The following is a 14,263-nucleotide window of genomic DNA, read 5'->3' as shown; positions in this document are numbered from 1 at the left end:
TGAATTTCTTGTTTTAATCACTCCTGTCCCTTGCCCATCACAAACCTTCCCTCTCATTTCTCCTCTGCTGATCCCACCTTTTTCTGGGTTCTGTCCTTTCTGACAAACTGCCAAAGCTCTGACTTCTTCCAGTTCTTACGAAAGGCGGTCAACCTGAAACGTTAACTCTGGTTTCTCTCCCTCCACAAATGCTGCTTGACCCACTTGAGCTTTTCAACATTTTCTGTTCACTCGACCTACTTTTTTCTTTCTCTCTCTCCCTCTCTCTCTCTCTTTCTCCACCTGCACTATGGATGGAGTTTTCATTTTTTCAAAAATAAAAGTTGGAAAGTCAAGATAAGCATTGTAGGATTGAATCACACCCTCAAGTAAAGTGCTGGACAACATGCCTGTTCAACCCCCTGTCCCCAAACCTCCGCTCTAATCACTGATCTCTCTTGCAGTGCGTTAGGGAGGTGCTGAATGGGACCATGGAGACTCTACAATGACCGAGAGGAATCCAGAAAGAATATGAACTGGCTGCCTCCAAAGAGTCCACAGAGCACCATTTATTGGTGGTGGGGCTGTGTGTCCCCTTCAGTTGCTGTTGCACGCAGACTGGGGATGGGAAGTGGAAGAATCAATGGGAATGAGGTTAACTTTTGTTCATCAAGGATGGGTGCACAAAAGTAAAAGAGATTAGCGGATAAAGTGAGATTTAATTAACGGGTCTGAATGTGTTGCATAGAATGATTTATGTATGTCACCTAATGCATAGGTCGTATTTCAAGTATTGTTTGTTGCAGTAACGTTGATTGCAGTTCTGCTGTAAACTACCGAGGGATTAGGAAAGCAAAAATGCAATGGTACCCCGACAGGTTTGGGAAGATGGAAATAGCAGTGGGCCATTCAGCCCCTTGAGCCTGTTGTCAAAATTTGAATATGGAAGTGAAACGGTATATTGTAAGTTAGCGTTGGATGTAACACTTGCCAGTTATGATGACTGACCTCACACAGAATACTTTTTCCAGAACTCTCTGATCGACTGTTTATTTTCAGTTACTTTTCCCTGTTTTTTTTTTAAAACTGATTGCCAGAAAATATTTGTTGTCACAGCTCTGCAGTCAGTATTTGTTCAGTCGCATCTGTGGATTCAGTGTTTTGTTGGATGAGAGGGGTGGGGAAGGAGGAAGAAAGGCCCGCGCTCCTTTTGTTCTGATGCAGACTATGACTTGGACTTTGAGATACTGGCAAACATTAACTTCACTCACCCGCTGCTGTGTCTCCTGAGAAACAACTCGTACAATCTTACAGCACAGAAGGAGGCCGTTCAGCTTGTGCCAGCTCTCTTCAAAGAACTGTCCAATTTTTGTCCCACGCCCGAGCTTTCTCTGCATAATCCTGCAAATTAACCCTCTTTCAAGTACGTATCCAGTTACCAGACTGAGTGAGTGAGAAAAAGAGTATTCTCATTTATCTAGCGCTTTTCACAACCTTGGGAAGTCCCTAAGCGTTTCACAGCTGACCAATTACTGTTGAAATATTGTCACTTCCGCAGGTAAATTTGGTAACCAGTTTACATATAATAAGGTCTCAAACAGCATATTATATCAATGGCCCTTCTATTTCTTGGCTGCTTGTGGCAGGAATGTTAGGTAAGATGAGAATGTTCGATATAAAAACAGAACATGCTGTCAAAACTCAGCAGGTCTGACTGCATCTGTGGGGAGAGAAACAGAGTTAACATTTCAAGTCCATATGACTCTTCTTCAGAGCTGAAGGGAAATAGATATAATGGAATTTATACCGTTTAAGGGGGGGGTGGTGGAGCGGGTAAAGCAGGATAGAAGGTCAGCGATAGGTGGGGCGGCTAAGGAGGGATTGACAAAAATGTCATGGACGCAAGACAAATTGAGTGTTCATGGTAGTGGTGAAGACTAGAGGAGGTGCTGATAGTGGCATAAAGGTAGGAAAGCAGAATGCGTTAATAACAACGAAAGTCAGCGCCCTGTGAAAGAACAACAGAACAAGTGACAGATGGTCCTTTTGCGGAGGGGGGAGGGGGTGGTAGTTTGGGGGAAAAGGATAGAAAATGGGATAAAACAATGAATGTGAATAAAAAAATAAAAATTAATTTTTTAAAAGGGGTTTAGAAAAGGGTGAAGATGGAGGAGGGAGCTCACGATCTGAAGTTGTTGAACTCGATGTTAAGTCCGAAAAGCTGCAAAGTGCCTAGTCGGAAGATGAGGTGCTGTTCCTGCAGTTTGCATTGGGCTTCGCTGGAACGTTGCAGCAGGGCAAGGATGGATATGACATGGCATCAGTTTAACAACTCGTCAAAAAGCTGGCACTTATTACAGTGCATCATTCCCATGGTGCATCATTCCCATGGTGCATCATTCCCATGGTGCATCATTCCCATGGTGCATCATTCCCATGGTGCATCATTCCCATGGTGCATCATTCCCATGGTGCATCATTCCCATGGTGCATCATTCCCATGGTGCATCATTCCCATGGTGCCTCATTGAGGTGCCAACCCTATTCCTGTCAGCACCACACTGACATATCTGCCTAGTGTTATGGCACAGCAGATGGTAAATGCTGAGCTGCTCAAATCCCAGAGGGAAACTTGAAACAACTGCCACAACTATTTTGCTATTTGTATTTTTATTTTGAGATATGTGACTTGAATTCAGTGGTAATAAGTCCACCAAGTCTTAGAGGATTTTTATAAAACTAAATTAAACATTTATTAATAGAAGAAAAGGTTTTAAGCACATACATAGGTCTACAAAACACAACTATAATAACTCTGAAATTTCCTAATTAATCTAGCTCCCAGTTACATCTCTGTTAAGGCAACAGTGAAACAAAATAGATTTCAACTGACCCAGGCAAAGCGCACAATACCCTGGACAGTGATATTCACAGTGAGTTTTCTTAGCTTTGGTTCCTGTAGACAACAGCTTTATGCACAGAGGCTGGAGGCTTTTCACACTTTTGTGTTAGATCTTAGAATGCCTTCTCCTTACACATAACCTCAGCTCCTTTATACATGTTTGTCCCTTTTTTAATGTAAACCTTATTGTTCCAATTTGCCTTTGCAACGTATTCCATAATATAAATATTTTATAGTGCTCATATTACCAGTAATTTTTGGAAAAATAAACACACTGTTTGACTTAACGTCTTATGGCTAGGTCTAACATCCCATCAACCCTTTGAAATTCAAAATATTCTGGTTTATCTAAAAATGCAAATTTCCTCACACCTTACATCGTAAAACTTCAGCCATGTTTACATACTTAGCATTTTGATAACTTAAAAGTTCCAGACTCGCTGTCTGCAATTCAATTAAACGCCCCCCACCCCCCAACACACACATCCACACAGAGAAACTAATCCAAACCCCACTATTAACCTACCTTTACAATAAATCACAATATTATGAAAATTATTTATATAGATTATGTGCTCATAACCTGGTTATGGATGCAAAGAGTGCCTCTCACTGAGCCAAGTTAGTTATTGGGTTCAGTAATCAGGACCAGAGAAAGTTCTCACATTGTAGCACTTCAAATAATGCACATCTCCGAGATGGCTCTGGAAATAAATGGTGTTAGACTGAATCTTGGAGAGCAGGAAAGTACCTAGTTCAATCCCTAATCTGTTTTAAATAAACTGATCTCAAACTAGTGTAGTATTGTGTCAGTAATATAATTAGTTGGTGTCTATACTGATCCCTGCTGATGGAACGCAATGAGCTACTGCCTTCGCAGAGAATGCAAAATGAGAGGAGAAATGAAGAGAGGCTGCAGTACCTTAATGTTTTGGACGCGAATGTTTGAGTTGCATCATTTCCAATGTCACCTACAGGAAATGTCTGCATCAAAATTCTAGGCTGGAATGTTTCAATCCCCATTGGACGGGAACGGAGGTGAGATGGCAAACCAACTAGTCACTGCGTGGCATGGCTGTAAATCCTGTCTCCGTTCCTGCCCCGGATCTCCCTAATTGGACTGCAGACCCACCTCCACGCTAATTAAAGCCCCGAACCCCAGAAGAAGGCCCCCCACTCCATGACAGGCTGGTGACAGAGGTGGGTTCATGACCCGGAACTGAACCCGACACCCTGGACCCGCCTGGGAGCGGCAAACGTGGTCCCGAGTGTTTGTGCTACCCAGTGAGTGTGCAGCATCCTGTTTATTCTTGGATTTAGGAAGTCCCAGAAGCTACAATGAGTCGGATGATCAAGTGAGCTTTATTCCAACAAATGCTGCAGTTATATATTTTTCTTGCTATCATTTTCCATTCAAAAACATTCGCATATGTGTGTATATGATTGGAACAGATTCCTTACTGACTGGGCTGATGGAATTTCCATCTCTTAACAGGGCTGGAAGAGAAAGCAATGCACCATTTTCCAAGTAATCATGTGTGAACCCACCTTTTTCAGTCCTTCAGCGTTGTTTGTAATATGGTTAAAGTTGTTCCCGAGTCCACTGACACCCTGTTCATAGCTGAGGTTAGTCTATAAGGCTGCACACCAGCGTTTAGGTGGGCATTACACCTGGCCTGTCGTTCTAGGGCTGGGTATATTGCAAGCTGTGAGCACAGCCTTGAGATTCTGTATTCCACCTTTCTGTCGCTCTCTGAGCTAGCGAATTGTTTCGGTTGCTGTACGTTAAGAGGTTTGCATTTTCTTCAATTTCCTTTTTTAGTCGTAGCTGACTCTTGTCCGAGCTTCCAAGTTAGAGTTTCCAGAAGTAGGACAGCGTTTGCAGGATATCTCCAGAAATAGTTTCCCACATCCTTCTACTCCTGGTGATTTGAAGTTGTTTTTCGTTTGCCTTTAAAAGAAAACGAATTACCAGATAAATTGGTTTACTTATAGGAAGGTTTGAAAACTGTAATGTTGGCCCCTGCTCTGCTTTGGAAACAAGAAAGCTGTTGCAACACAAAAGCAGTTGTGACACGTGGCTCACAGTACAATGTCATAATAGGACACCGGCTTCAAGCGTGGGACAATCTATACAGAAGAAGGTGGATTATACCTGGCGGTATTCTAACTGAGGAGTCTGGACACTCTAAATATGAGGGAAGTTTGGACCGGAGGTTGAAATTGGTGAAAACGTGGTGAAGGGCCAGGGTCTGCAGTTCAAGCCTACCCAAAGTTGAAGGAGATATTGAAGACTTAACTGCTTGATTGGGTCATGCCAAACCCGAGAGTGGGAGGAGGAAGATCAGTTCACCTCTTGGGGAAGGAATGAGTTGCAGTTGAGTTGGCATGGTCAAGTTGTTAACACATGGGGTTGACTAGAGTTTTCAGCTTGGCATATTTGATATGTTTCCTTACCATCTACTTCTCCAGTTTAGAATAGGCAGCTGTGGCTGAATTAATTTCAGCACTGGGGTTGAAGGAGGATCATGCAGGACAGAATAAGTAGTCTGTGTCGAAGGAGCAAGCTCAGAGGAGCATTGACAGTAGTGTTGCTAGCATGGGGCAAGATGAGAAAAAGAGAGCGGTTGGAGAGAAGGGATTTCAGATAACATGCTTCTTCTTTTCAATTTGGGTGTGTCAGGGCACGTATGAGATCAGTACTGAACTCATTTGGGCTTTTATTGAGGATTGGGGAAGGGATTTGTATTTTTTTTAAAAAAAAACAAGTTCTGGTGAATCTGTATTGCATATCCTCAAATGTCAATATATCCTTCTTGAGGAATGTATTTCAGCCCCTTTGTGATAAACGTAATGTTTCATTTAGCTATCCAAATTAATTTTTTGTACCTTTTCTACCATAGAGTCATAGAGGTCTACAGCATAGAAAAAGGCCCTTCGGCCCATCAAGTCTGCGCCGGTCAAACAAGTACCTAACTATTCAAATCCCATTTTCCAGCACTAGGCCCATAGCCTTGTATGCCATGGCATCGCAAGTGCACATCCAAATACTACTTAAATGTTATGAGGGCTTCTGTCTATACCACTCTTTCAGGCAGTGAGTTCCAAATTCCAACCACCCTTTGGATGAAAAAATTCTTCCTCACATCCCCTCTAAACCTCCTGCCCCTTACCTTAAATCTATGCCCCCTGGTTATTGATCCCTCCACCAAGGGGAAAAGTTCCTTCCTGTCTACCCTATTTATGCCCCTCATAATTTTATACACCTCAGTCATGCTCCCCCTTAATCTCCTCTACTCCAGGGAAAATAACCCCAGTCTATCCAATCTCTCCTCATAACTACAACTCTCCAGTCCAGGGAACATCCTGGTAAATGTCTCTGCACTCTCTCTAGTGCAATCACATCCTTCCTATAATGCGGATTCCAGAACTGCACGCAATACTCTAACTGTGGCCGAACCAGCGTTTTATACAGTTCCAGCATAACCCCCCTGCTCTTATATTCTATGCCTGGCTAATAAAGGCAAGTATCCCATGTGCCTTCTTAACCACCTTATCTACCTGTCCCGCTACCTTAAGGGACTGGTGGACGTGCACACCAAGGTCCATAAGACCATAAGACATAGGAGCAGAAATTAGGCCATTCGGCCCATCGAGTCTGCTCCGCCATTAAATCATGGCTGATAAGTTTCTCAACCCCATTCTCCCGCCTTCTCGACGTAACCTTTGATCCCCTTACCAATCAAGAACCTATCTATATCGGTCTTAAATACACTCAATGATCTGCCCTCCATAGCCTTCTGTGGCAATGAATTCCATAGATTCACCACTCTCTGGCTAAAGAAGTTTCTCCTCATCTCTGTTCTAAAAGGTCTTCCCTTTACTCTGAGGCTGTGCTCTCGGGTCCTAGTCTCTCCTACTAATGGAAACATCTTCCCCAAGCCTTTCAGTAGTCTGTAAGTTTCAATCAGATCCCCCCCTCATCCTTCTAAACTCCATCGAGTATAGACCCAGAGTCCTCAAATGTTCCTCGTATGTTAAGCCTTTCGTTCCTGGGATCATTCTCGTGAACCTCCTCTGGACCCTCTCCAGGGCCAGAACATCCTTCCTGAGATACGGGGCCCAAAATTGCTCACAATATTCTCAATGTGGTCTGACCAGAGCCTTATAAAGCCTCAGCAGCACATCCCTGCTTTTATATTCTAGTCTTCTCGAAATAAATGCCAACATCGCATTTGCCTTCCTAACTACTGCGTCAACCTGCAAGTTAACCTTAAGAGAATCCTGGACAAGGACATCCAAGTCCTTTTGCACTCCAGATTTCTGAATTCTCTCCCCATTTAGAAAATAGTCTATGCCTCTATTCTTCCTACCAAAGTGCATGATCTCACACTTCCCCACGTTGTATTCCATCTGCCACTTCTTTGCCCATTCTGCTAACCTGTCTAAATCCTTTAGCAGCCTCCCCGCCTCCTCAATACTACCTGTCCCTCCACCTATCTTTGTATCATCTGCAAACTTAGCCAGAATGCCCTCAGTTCCTTCATCTAGATCATTAATGTATAAAGTGAAAAGTTGTGGTCCCAACACTGACCCTTGCGGAACTCCACTAGTCACCTCTGATTCACTAGGTCCCTCTGATCCTCGGTACTTCCCAGGGTCCTACCATTCAACGTGTGTTCCCATGCCTTGTTTGTCCTGCCCAAGTGCATCACCTCTCATTTATCCAGATTAAATTTCATTTGCCACTTATCAGCCTGTCTATATCCTCCTGTAATCTAAGGCTATCCTCCTCACTATTTCCCACCCCACCAATTTTTGTGTCATCTGCGAACTTACTGATCAACCCTCCTACATTCAAGTCCAAATCGTTTATATATACCAGAAACAGCAAGGGACCCATCACCGATCCCTGTGGAATCCCACTGGACACAGGCATCCAGTCACACAAACACCCCTTGACCATCACCCTCTGCTTCCAGCCACTCAGCCAATTGTGGATTAAATTTGCCAGATTGCCTTGGACCCTATGGGCTCTTATTTTCGTTATCCGTCTCCCATGCAGGACCTTACCAAAAGCCTTGTTGAAGTTCAAGTAGACTACGTCAAATGCATTGCCCTCATCTACATACTTGGTCACCTCTTCAAAAAATTCAATCAAATTGGTCAGACATGACCTCCCCTTAACAAAACCATGCTGACTGTCCTTGATTAATCCTTGCCTCTCCAAGTGTAGATTAATTCTGTCCCTCAGAATTGCTTCCAAAAGTTTCCCAACCACTGAGGTTAGACTGACTGACCTGTAGTTCCCTGGTTTATCCCTACCTCCCTTCTTGAATAACGGTACCACATTGGCTGTCCTCCAGTCCTCTGGCACCTCTCCTGTGGTCAGAGAGGTATTGAAAATTATTGCCAGCACCCCTGCTATCTCCTCCCTTGCCTCACTCATCAGCCTGGGATACATTTCATCTGGGCCTGGAGATTTATCTACTTTTAAGCCTGCCAGACCACTTCGAACCTCCTCCCTTTCTATGCTAATTTCTTTAATTATATCGCAGTTCTTCTGCCTGATTTCCATACCCAGGTCATCCCTCTCACTTGTGAACGCCGACACAAAGTATCCATTTAGAACCCTACCTACGTCTTCTGGCTCCACACACAAATTACCACAATGGCCCTTAATGGGCCCTACTCTTTGCCTAGTTATCCTCTTACTGTTAATGTACTTGTGAAATAACTTTGGATTTTCCTTAATTTTACCTGCCAATGTTTTTTCATGTCCCCTTTTTGCTATCCTAATTTCCTTTTTAAGTTCCCTCCTACACATTCTATACTCCTCTAGGGCTTCCGCTGTTTTGAGCCCTCGGTATCTGCCACAAGCCTCCCTTTTTCTCTTTATCCAATCCTGTGTATCCCTCGACATCCAGGGTTCCCTGGATTTGTTCGTCCCACCCTTTGTTTTCACTGGAATATGTTGGCCCTGTATTCTCCTTATTTCCCCCTTGAGTCCCACTGCTCTGATGCAGATTTACCTAAAAGTAGCTGTTCTCAGTCCATTCTGGCCAAATCATATTTGATCTTATTAAAATCGGCCTTCCCCCAATTTAGAACTCTGATTTCTGGCCTTTCCTTGTCTTTTTCCATAACAATTTTGAATCTAACAGAGTTATGATCACTATCTGCAAAATGCTCCCCCACTGATACCTCTACCACTTGCCTGGCTTCATTCCCTAAAATTAAGTTCAGGACCGCCCCTCTCTGTTGTAGGACCTTCTATGTACTGGCTTAAAAAGCCCTCCTGGATGCATTTTACGAATTTTGCTCCCTCTAAACCTATCACTATGACTAACCCAGTTAATGTTGGGGAAGTTGAAATCCCCCACTATTACTACCCTATTTTTACACATCTGAAATTTGCCTACATATCTGCTCTTCCATTTCTCTCTGACTGTTTGTTGGGGACCTATAGTACACTCCCAGCAATGTGATTACTCTTTCTTTGTTTTTCAGTTCTACCCATGTGGCTTCATCTGAGGAGCCTTCTAAGATGTCATCCCTCCTTACTGCTGTAATTGATTCCTTGATCAATATTGCGATACCCCCTCCTCTTTTACCCCATTCCCTGTCTCGCCTAAAGACCCTATATCCTGAAATATTGAGCTGCCAATCCTGCCCCTCTCTCAACCATGTCTCTCTGACAGCAATGACATCATATTGCCATGTGTTAATTTGTGCTCTCAACTCATCTGCCTTATTCATCAGACTCCTTGCATTAAAATAAATACCATCCAACCTGGCCATACTCCCTTGTGCCTTAACTGGCCTATAATTTATGTGCCTTCACTTGCTGTCTCTTCTAATTTTGGCTGTGCATTTTCCCTCTGCTGAACCTCCTCTCAGGATCCCATCCCCCTGCCAAGTTAGTTTAAACCCTCCTCAACAGCACTAGCAAACCTCCCCACAAGGATGTTGGTCCCATTCCGGTTCAGGTGCAACCCATCCGTCTTGTACAGGTCCTACCACCCCCCGAAATGACCCCAATGCCCCAGAAATCTAAAGATCTCCCCCCTGCACCATCTCTCCAGCCACGCATTCATCTGGATTAACCTCCTATTTCTATACTCACTAGCGCTTGGCACCAGAAGTAATCCAGAGATTACTACTTTTTGAGGTCCTGTTTTTTAATCTGTTTCCTAGTTCCCTAAATTCTGCTTGCAGGACCTCATCCCTCTTTCTACCTATGTCATTGGTACCAATATGTACCACGATCTCTGTCTGTTTGCCCTCCCCCTTTATCCCCTGCTGCCGTTCAGTGATATCCTTGATCCTGGCACCAGGGAGGCAGCATACCATCCTGGAGTCACTTCTGCGGCCGCAGAAACGCCTGCCTGTTCCCCTTACTATCGAGTCTCCTACCAGTATTGCTGTTCCCCTCTTTTTCCTCCCTCCCCATGCAGCTGAGCCACTCACAGTGCCATGAACATGGCTGCACTCCCCAGAGAAACCGTCACTCTCACCGTTTTCCAACACAGAAAAACGGTTCTCGAGCGAGATGCACCCTGGGGATTTCCTGACTACCTGCCTGACACCTTTCTTCTGACTTAGGGTCATCCATTCCCTCTCTGTCTGCTGTGGGGTGACCACGTCTAAAAATGTGCTATCCACGAAACTCTCAGCCTTGCAGATGCACCTCAGTGCCTCCAGCTGTTGCTCAAGCTCCAAAACTCGGAGCTCAAGTAGCTACAGCTGGTGGCACTTCCTGCACATGTCAGTCAGAGTGCAAGGAGCATCTAGGACTTCCCACATGTTACAGGCAGTACATAACATGGGATTGAGCTGCCTTGCCATGCCTCTAGTTGGGAAAAAAACCCTTACTTTAAGTTAAATACAGTAAAAAGAAAGTTAAATTATTTACGTACTTGAAATAAAAACTAGAACCCTTACCTTTTCCTTAGCTTAATCTGTTTTAAACTAGAGAAAAACACTTACCCACTATTCACCAATCAATTCTCATCTTTGTGCTGACGCCACTTTTTTGAAGCTTCCCCGCACTCGCACTGGTTCTGATCTCTCCGCTGCGCGCTCACACTGACTCATGATGTCACTCATTACTTTCAACAAGAACTGACTGCATGACCCACTTCCCAGACTGCTTTAGTGATTTCTGTATGTGGAGCCCTAAATCTCCCTGTTTCTCCACAGTTCTTAGCTTGCTATTATTCTGGCAATAAATCTGGATGCCTGAATCTGTGCCAATGTCCACCTCAGGAACACCAAAGATCTAGCCAGATGATTTGTCCTTTACAAGATGCCATAGAAATTGCCACCATTAAGCCAAATATCCATATTTAAGCCAGGAACACTAGAGCCAATGCTGCACTTCTGTTTGTGGTGATCTAAACAAGGCTGGAAGATTTGCCTAGTATTGGCTAGGAGGGGGAAAACTCTGGGGTGACCCTCACTGTGATACTAGTCAGTTTGAGGATTAGGAGTTACCAACTGGAAGAGGACAAAGCCAAACCCTGGGGAACTGAGAATAGATTCCTGGAGAATGAATTGTCCACTTAATGGACGGAGTAAAGTGGAGGGGAGTTTTTGGTCAGTGCTCTGTATCTGTCCAAAAAGTCCTCAAACTTTACCAATGTCACATCGATGTGCACTCCTTCTGTATCCATGTAACAGACTTAAAACAGTTGACTATATTTTAGTAGAAAGAACAAGGGGAATTGATACAGTCCTTAAGGGATAGCAGAGGGACCAGGAGTATATGTTGTTACAAATACAGTTGTTATATGTTAGGGCTATGGCTTTAATTTAGGGTAAAATGGAGGAATGAAGGCGGTCATGTGACCTGCTTTGAATTCTGCTGACAATAAGCCTAAGTGGCTTTGTTGTCAAAGATTAAGGGCCCAGGTTGTCTTACTGGGAAGAAGGTGGAAGATATTCACGTCTGTAAACAATGGTGAGAGCAGCTGTGCTGACAGTGGTTAGACTGTTAGTCTCCAACTCCCAAGGAGGTGTTAGGAATGTCAGGTTTTGTAAACTAGCTATCTAATTCCCAGATCAAATGAATTTGACGTCTAAAGGGCAGCTAATTAATTAGCATTTCTACCTGGATAGAAGGTCCATGTGATTCACATTGCCATGGCGATGGACTTTGAGAGGAGAAAAGTCCATAGGGAGCCGTTGTAGGATCGGGTTGCGGGTACTCCTAAAACACCACTTAATCTCACCAATACAGCCAGTCTGCAAGAAGCTTTGAGAGAGGGAGAGGGAGAGAGAGAAAGAGAGCATAGAGAGGTAGAGGTAGCAAGTCTCTATTGCTCACCATGCGTACTGTGGGTGGGACCTGCTACTTGGATTGAAGAGAACAAGTTTGTGATGATCTAAACAAGTCTGGAAGATTCGCCTAGCATTGGCTAGAAGGAAGCAATCTTTGGGGTGACCCTCACTGTGATAGTCAGTTTGGAGATTAGGAGTTATCAAATGGAAAAGGACAAAGCAAACCCTGGGGAGCTGAGAATAGCTTTGGACTGATTCCTGGAGAATGAACTGTCCACTTAAAGGACAGATTAAAGTGGAGGGGGATTTTTGGCTGTTTTAAAAGTTGAATGGGGGAAACATTTCTGTATTTTAGAGTATAAGTTGCCCACCAAATAGTGTTTAGACCATGTTGCTTTTATTACAGTAAAAGTCTTAAAACTTGAAATCATGTGATCCTTCCAGTCAGTCGCTGGAATATCAAATATCTTTCTATAAGTTATCATTTTTACAGGGATCGTAACAATGTGCACAAATATTTGAGGAAGGTAGGGCAGTTTGAAAAAGCAGTTAAGACATCCTGGGTTTTATAAATTGAGGCATAGAGTACAAAACTTAAGTTATGGTGAATCTTTATAAAGTACTGGTTCAGCCACAACTGCAGTATGATGTCCAATTCTGGCCACCACACTTAAAGAAGGATATGAAGGCTTTATAGAGGGTGCGGAAAAGATTTACGAGAATGGTTCCAGGGATGAGAGACACCAGTTATGTGGATAGATTGGAGAAGCTGGGGCGGTTCTCCTTGGAGAAAAGATTGAGAGGAGATTTAATAAAGGTGTTCAAGATCATGAAGGGTCTAGACAAACCAGATAGGGAGAAACTGTTCCCATTGGTGGAATGGTCAAGAACCAAGAGGACATGGATTTAAGGTGATTGGCAAAAACAGCAACTTCAGGAAAAGCGTTTTTTATGCAGCGAGTGGTTGTGATTTAGAATGCACTGCCTGAGTGTGTGCTGGAGGCAGATTCAATCCTTGCTTTCAAAAGGGAATTGGCTAAATATCTGAAGAGGGAGAATTTACAGGGTGACGGGAGTGGGACTAGGTGAGTTGCTCTTGCAGCGAGCCAACATGGACATTGTGGGCTCAGTGGCCACCTCCTGTGCTGTAACCATTCTATCATCCTATTATCTATTAGAATATGGTGTTGGCTTCTCAGGCTGATTCCTGAAAACCTTGCTCTTGGGAGTTGCTAATGTCCTGTCGTTGGTATAGTGGTGATAACTTTTATGAGATCAGTCTTTTAGAACTTGTTTCAGGAAATCCAGAAAAGAAAAAATACTTTGAATCCTGAGGTTCAGCTAATAGCAAGAAAGTTGTTTAATTATATAGTTAGTTTGCATCGTTTTTCCACTACACCTTTTTGTGTGTGCACTTCTTGGTTCAAGTACCAAGTGTCTGCATCAAGAACACGTAGTTCAAGTATAGCATGACTAGATGCAGAGTAAACTCCCACTACTCTAACTTTAGAAAAGTAATCCCTGTGTGACATCTTTTTTATTTCCTCAACTAGCCATGGGGAAATGGGGAAAGAATGGTGGTGGAGGCTGGTTAGCTGGTTTTTTCACAGGAGGCCAAATGACCAGCTTCTGTGTTATAAGATTCCATAATACTATGATGTTTTGGAGTGAGGTTATAAAATTATAAACCAATTTTGGCCCATGCCTCCAGGATCGAATTGGCACTGCCCAAGCAAGGACTTTTTATAGCCAAAATACAGAACGCTGCCATTAATCAGCCCGAGCTCAATTTTAACCGCGAGGTCTCCGTCAGGTCTACTCAAGAATTAAACTTGGTGGGGGGGGGAAAAAATATCATCATACCAGCCAAATAATGTGTGTCCACACAGGCTGAGTTAAAGTTCATAAAGATCTTGCAATTGACCACAGGGCTGAATTTCACATGTAGCTTGTAATATAGAATCATAGAAAGTTTACAGCTCAGGAGGCCGCCATTTGGCCCATCTTGCCTGCGCCAGCCGAAAAACGAGCCACCCAGCCGAATTCCACTCTCCAGCGTTTGGTCCATAGCCCTGCAGGTTACGGCACTTGAGGTGCGTA

At 43.7% G+C, this 14,263-nt stretch overlaps 1 protein-coding gene across 2 annotated transcripts in view; it reads left to right on the top strand.

The window, feature by feature from the left end:
- The window catches only part of c2cd2 (C2 calcium dependent domain containing 2), a 64,108-nt gene that overhangs the window by 8,522 nt on the left and 41,323 nt on the right, over window positions 1-14,263 (top strand). The window lies entirely within an intron of this gene.

This window comes from Cetorhinus maximus, chromosome 16 (genome assembly GCF_964194155.1).
Source record: "Cetorhinus maximus chromosome 16, sCetMax3.hap1.1, whole genome shotgun sequence".
Classification (NCBI taxonomy): domain Eukaryota; kingdom Metazoa; phylum Chordata; class Chondrichthyes; order Lamniformes; family Cetorhinidae; genus Cetorhinus; species Cetorhinus maximus.
Note: the sequence above shows the minus strand (reverse complement) of the source record. Positions and strands in the feature narration are given on the sequence as shown.